This window comes from Gossypium hirsutum, chromosome D07, assembly GCF_007990345.1.
Source record: "Gossypium hirsutum isolate 1008001.06 chromosome D07, Gossypium_hirsutum_v2.1, whole genome shotgun sequence".
NCBI lineage: Eukaryota > Viridiplantae > Streptophyta > Magnoliopsida > Malvales > Malvaceae > Gossypium > Gossypium hirsutum.
The window spans coordinates 30,177,624-30,184,309 of record NC_053443.1 but is presented as its reverse complement, the minus strand read 5'-3'; positions in this window follow the sequence as shown (position 1 = coordinate 30,184,309).

Here is a 6,686-nt window from a genome sequence, read left to right as displayed (position 1 = left end):
ATAGCTTTATAAACACATTACATAATAACCATTTTAACCACATTATCACATCCACCACATAATCCCAAAATAACTTATATACATGCCATAAAACTAGAATATATGAGTCAAAATCTATTGAGATTAAAGCTTGATAGTATGAGCCTTGAAGTTGACCTGACTGCCTAGTTCCACAAAACATCAACAACAAGAAACAAGGAAATGAAACAAGGAAATGAAACAGAATAAGCTTATATAGCTTAGTAAGTTCATAGTTAAATTTTAAACCAAGATACCTCAATCACATAATTGAATTTAAACAAGTAATATAAAGATAACAATCTGGAATTCAATTTTAAAAAAACCAAGTGAGATTTGCACAAGTTCAAATCACAAGATAATTTAATGTATATCAAGAATTCAATCAAGATCATTCATAAATAGTCATATATATCACCAAGTCATTCGATAATTAATCACAAGTTTTCCTAGCCAGATGAACTATAGCAAATTATTTCGGATACTCGGGTAAAAACACCACACCAAGGAGCACTGTAGTACTATTAGGGCACTAAAGTGAAAATAGAGGCACAATTGTGCAATTAGAGGCACCGTAGTGCAAATTGAGACACCGAACTATGAATAGAGGCACCGAAGTGCAAACCTAGACAAGCACGCATTTTAACCATATTACCATGCTAATTGTATCCTAATCGTTTACTACGTTCAAATATGCATTTAAACGGGATTCGTAACCTTCATAAATCAGGGGAACTTAAATGTTCTCAGTACACATGCTGTAAACTAGTCATAATCATTCCAGAATCACATAAATCATATTTCAAAAGTATTCAACAGTTTTCAAATAAGTTATTTTTCACCTTGTACTCAATTTATAGCATTTCAATTCCCATCTCACAAATTTGAACATCATATATATATAAATTCATAATTCAACAGTAATATATATACATTTCTATACCTATGAACTTACCTAATATATATATTTGGCTACTGAGTTTATTCGTAGGGATTATTCTGCAATTTTCCCTTTTCCATAAAGTGTTCCTTCGTACGATTCAATCCTTGATCTATACATTAGCATGCTTATTTTCACGTATATGATCTATAAATTTCATTGCACAAAATTTCCTTGAACTTTTAAAATTTATTCAATTTAGTCCTTAAAACCGAAACTATTATAACTTTCACATTTAAACCCAAAACTTAGAATCAATTATAATTTCGTCCCTAATTAGCCTTCAATTACTAAAGTTTATAGAATTTTAATGCCAAGATTAACATATTTTCATATTAGTCCTTAAGCTTACAACTAACAAAAATCCTTTTACAAAATAGTCCTACTTAACAAACAAGCTCATTTATCTACCATTTAACCTCAAAAACATCTAAAAATCATTAATGGAAAGTTTCAAAACTTTTAACAATTTTACGAAATAGTCCCTGGGTTAGCTAGATTAAGCTACAACGATTTAAAACACATAAAATTTACTAAAAAAGGTTTAGAAAATGCTTATCATGCAATATTATTAAGCTTGGATGAAACTTTGGTTCTATAAAAATGGTGATTTCGTTGGAGCAAAAGAAAAATTGATGAAGATGATATCTTTCCCATGTTTTAATTAATGTTTATTACTCAATTACTTAATTTATGTATTATTTTATCTAAAATAATGACATAAACCATCCACCAACATTTAAAAAAGGGTATACTTACCTCTTAGATCCTTAAACTCATATTAATAATGCATTTTAGCTAAATAAATCAATAGCACTTAACTTTTACGTCTTTTACAATTTACTCCTTATACCTTAATTAATTGTTCAATTGCTAAAATTATTGGACCATGACTTCATATAACTCTATAATATTCTCGTAAATATTAATTTTTAATGACTCGATCATTAAAATATGAGGTTCTGAAACCACCATTTTCGGTACCACTAAAAAACGGGATATTACAACTCTCCCCCTTATAAAATTTCATCCTCAAAATTTCTTACCTGAAAATAAGTTTGGGTATTGCGGTCTCATAAATTCTTCTGTTTCCCATGTTGATTCCTCTACTTTGTGTTTATGCCACAATATTTTAACCAACGGTACACGTTTATTCTGCAATTCTTTCACTTCCTAGGTCGAAATTCTAATCGGTTCTTCATCGTAGGTAAGATCGGGCTATAACTCAACTTCATCAGGATATATCACATGTGACGGATCAAAATGATAACGGTAAAGAATTGAAACTTGGAAAATGTTATGAATTCTATCAAGTTTCAGAGGTAAAGCAAATCAATAAGCTATGGGCAGTGGCGTAACTAAGGGGCTAGAAGGAGCCCCGGCCCCCTTAAAATGAAACTTTTTTCATATAGTGTCCCCTTTAAAATTTTTAAAATTTTAAATTAGTAAAGGTAAAATTTCACTTTGGCCCCCCTAAAAATATTAAAATTTGATTTAATACTTTAAAAATTATAAAGATACAGTCTATTAAAATGGTGAAATTGCATTTTTTCTATCGTAAAAATTACAATTTCATTTCAACCCCCCGAAAAATTTTTCTTGTTTCTCCCCTGGCTATGGGTCTGATTTTCTCCAAAATTTCATATGGCCCAATAAACCTCGGGCTAAGTTTCCCTTTTCTGCTGAAACATAAGAATTTTCTTCAGAGCGAGACTTTCAGAAACACTTTCTCACCAATAGAAAACTCGATATCTTTTGTTTTCAAAGCAGAGTAAGATTGTTAACATTCGGATGCAACTTTCAAATTATCTCAAATGATTCTAAGTTTATCTTCAGTTTTGTAGACCAAATCAACCACGACTAATTTTCTTTCATTCAACTCTGACCAATATAATGGACTTCTATATTTGTGCTCATATACAACCTCGTACGGTGCCATTTTTATGCTCGACTGATAGCTTTTATTGTAAGCAAACTCAACTAATGGCAACCTTAGTAATTCTTTGGGAAATACATTAGCTAATTCTTTAACTATCGATACCTGATCGAATTTTTATTCTGAAACATGTGAATGGAGAATATATGTGAGAAACGCTTCACAACCCTTTTTGATCAATTTTTGAGTCGAGAATGTTGAAATTATATTCGTTGCACAATCTGTTCCACTAGCCCCAACACAGATAAATTCACCATTTTAACATTTCAAGGTAATCTATTTCTATCAATAGTTCACTATAGCATCAAGCTAGTTAACCAGTCCATACCCAAAATGAGATCGAATTCATCAAATGGTAATAGCATCAAATCAGAAGGAAAATAATAACCCCTGAGTTTTTGTGGACACGTTCTACAAATCTGATTAATTAAAACACGCTGACCCAATAGATTTTTTACTTTGACAGTATAATTGGTTTACTCTACAGGTATGTTCCTTTTGTTTACTAATGTAGTGCATATATAGGAATGAGTTAACCTAGGGACAATCAATGCATATACATCAATATCAAAAAGGGAGAATGTACCAACAATAATGTCTGCAGCTGAAGCTTCCTCACGAGCTCAAATGGCATAGGCCTTGGCAAGTTCTCTGGCCTCTGATCACTTAGTCATATCAATAGCTTTTCCTCGACTAGCTGTAGCACTTCTATTGTTTCCTGATTTCCTACCTCTCTACGAAGTAGTTTTAGGTCTAACAATTTGATTCCTCTGATCATTGTATCGCTTCAAACAACCTTTAAGGAAGTGTTCAGTGGAACTTCATTGAAAACAAGTTCCCATTTTAAATCAACACTTGTCGAAGTGGCTTTTACCACAATGTTCACAGATTGGTTTCTTCACATTTCTAACACTGCCCACACTAGTAATCAGTAATTTCATAGATCACAGATTACTCGATTTTAGTCTATCTCTCCCGGTGAATCCTAAAGGGGAACTGAATTGACTGACATCATTTCAAAATTTCTTTGCTGGAGAGGCATGACCCGATCTACATGGTCCTCGTTTACTGAACTCTTGGGATTTCATTTTTGATTGTTTCTTATCATTGCAGATTTCGTCTATTTTCTGTGCACGCTCGAATAATTCCACAAGTTCTCACAAATTCAAGGCTCCGACTAACATTTTGATTTCATCATTCAAACCATCCTTGAATCAAATACACATTTCAGATACAATTGGAATAATACCTCGAGCATGCTTACTCAAACAGAAAATTCTCGTTTGTACTCTACTATAGACCAATTTTGTTACTTTGATTCAAGTAACTATTTCTCTTTTTTTTCTAGATATAAACGGCTAATATATTTCTTCTTAACTTCTATTTGAAATAAATCCTAGTTAACTTGATCACTCGGAACCATAGTCGTTAACATATTCCACCACAAATATGCTTCGTCTTTCAGTAACGAAACTGCACATTTCAGGCTGACTTCAACTGAACACATTAATTTTGCAAAAACCCGCTTCATATTCTCAAGCCAATATTCAGCTCTGGCCGGATCATCATCAAATTTGCCTATAAGTTCCTCAACCCCACATTTATAGATTTTATCAACAAGAGGCCAGTGAACAGGTACTAGAGTAGGGTTTTGAAGACACGGGGGTGCTAGAGGAGGCACGATTGGGGGTGGAGGTTGGGAAGCTACAGGGTTTGCTTGCATAAATTCATTGAACCATTGACTAATCATGCCAAAGAAGACATTTTTCATTTCACTACTAGACATTTGTAGAACTGACATACTTTGACTCGCTTTTTAATTGGAAGCCGAAACATTACTTTCAACTTCATCTACGTCAGCGCGATTAGTTTCTGTCGACATCTTGTATCTATAAGAGAAAGAAGATCAAACTAGATCAAAAGTATCACACTATCATAGGTATATGTGGAAAATATATTCTAGACATAATAGGCGCTACGTTAGTCCTAGAATCGACTAAACCGTAACTTTGATACCACTAAATATAACACCCATCACCTATCTCCGTCATTAGATTAGGGTTACGGGATGCTATAACAAATTGTAATGTATTTTACGCAAGTGTACGTAATCGCTCAAGTTATAAATAAGTAAAAATGAGTTATCGTCTCCATAAGGACTGTATAAGCTTAAGCAATTAATTGCAAAATTATAATTAACAATTTGATGTAAAAAACTCAATAAATTTGGATAGTGATGATTAGCTTTATTAAATGCAAGAGTAATCCCTAATGCAATTTCTAATATAAATGCAATTTACCTAAGTGTATGAATGAAGGCTTTAGCAAAAAAAAAAAAAACACAATCAACATTAAATGGGCCAAGATAATTATATTAACTAATTCAATTTACTTTCATTATGCTTAATATGTTCAGAATTACTTCCATGGCAACTCGATCTCTTATGGGTTTGGAAACCAAATTAAGTCCTTTCAGATCTTTTACTTAGTTAAATATGCATGTTGCTGATCATATTAGAATAAGGGTTTCTTCGCATTTATGCAAGGTCAAAGGACATTTACGTTTGAAACAGTTTAATTACATAAATCTAAAAACCATGCAAGATAATAGAGCTAACTAAAGATATTATGAACCTTAACTTAGTTGGTTTTAATAACCTAAATTAAGCACTGCACTTTTCAATAATGAGTCTACTAACTGTCGTCTGGTTAGGATCGCTCAGCTAATCTGACTGCACCCAATCACATATGAATGAAATGCATCATGATATTAATTAAAAACATAATCGATTGAGACACAAAAGTGTTAACATGAATTAAATAAATCTCATTAAATTAATATAATCATCCGAGCATATAAGAATTAAAACTTCATAGTTGATCTCAAAAACATAAAACACAAAGCAAACATGTTTAAAATAAATGACAAGAGGAAAGAGTTTGCTCAATTCAGTAGCCTTTCAGATCTATTCTGACTGATGTGCTCAACTCTGCTCAGTTTAGCAGCCTTTTGAATCTATTTTGACTGAAGCGCTCCTCCATTTTGATTGAAGCTTCTTTTGCTAGCCGACTAAAGAGTTTTTTTGACAAATTTTTAGAGGCTAAAGATGGGAGAGGGAATGGATAGCTATGCAGGGGAAAAAAGGGAAAAGGAATTGAGAGAAAACTATTGAGAGTGAGAGAGGAAAGTTGAGTGATGAGGGATGATGAATAAGTGAGGGATGGCAAGGTATTTATTGTTGAAGGTAAGGATTTGAGTTTACTAAAAATTAGTTTAAATTTCTTTTCTTCCCTCTCTCATGTGGTCAGTCATGCTTCAAGGAAAAGGGATGACCAAGTATTCTTAATTTGAATTTGAATTTCAAGCTAAAGATAGCTATGTACTGGACAATTTCAACAGAGAAGTTGTTGGGTAGAATTTTCATTATTTTCCAATTGCAAGGACCTTTAATTAAATATCCCAAAACACATTTTGGGCAGCCATCTTCTATTGCCAAAATTGGGCTTTTAATTCCCCTTGTTGGATGATTTTTCAGTCTAATAACTTAGCAGACATGTCCATCATTTATCACCTTCTTTACTGGGTCAAGTAGTCAACCCCATGCCCAAAATTGCATGATCTTACCGTCCACATGGATAACTTGTACATGTTCATGCTTTATTTATTTAAATCATGTCTCCAATGGACCTCTTACATAGTTAAAATACATACATTAATAAATTAAAATGAATTCATATAAAATATGCATGAAAATAATGTAATTAAGCATAATTTCACATAATAATGTAATT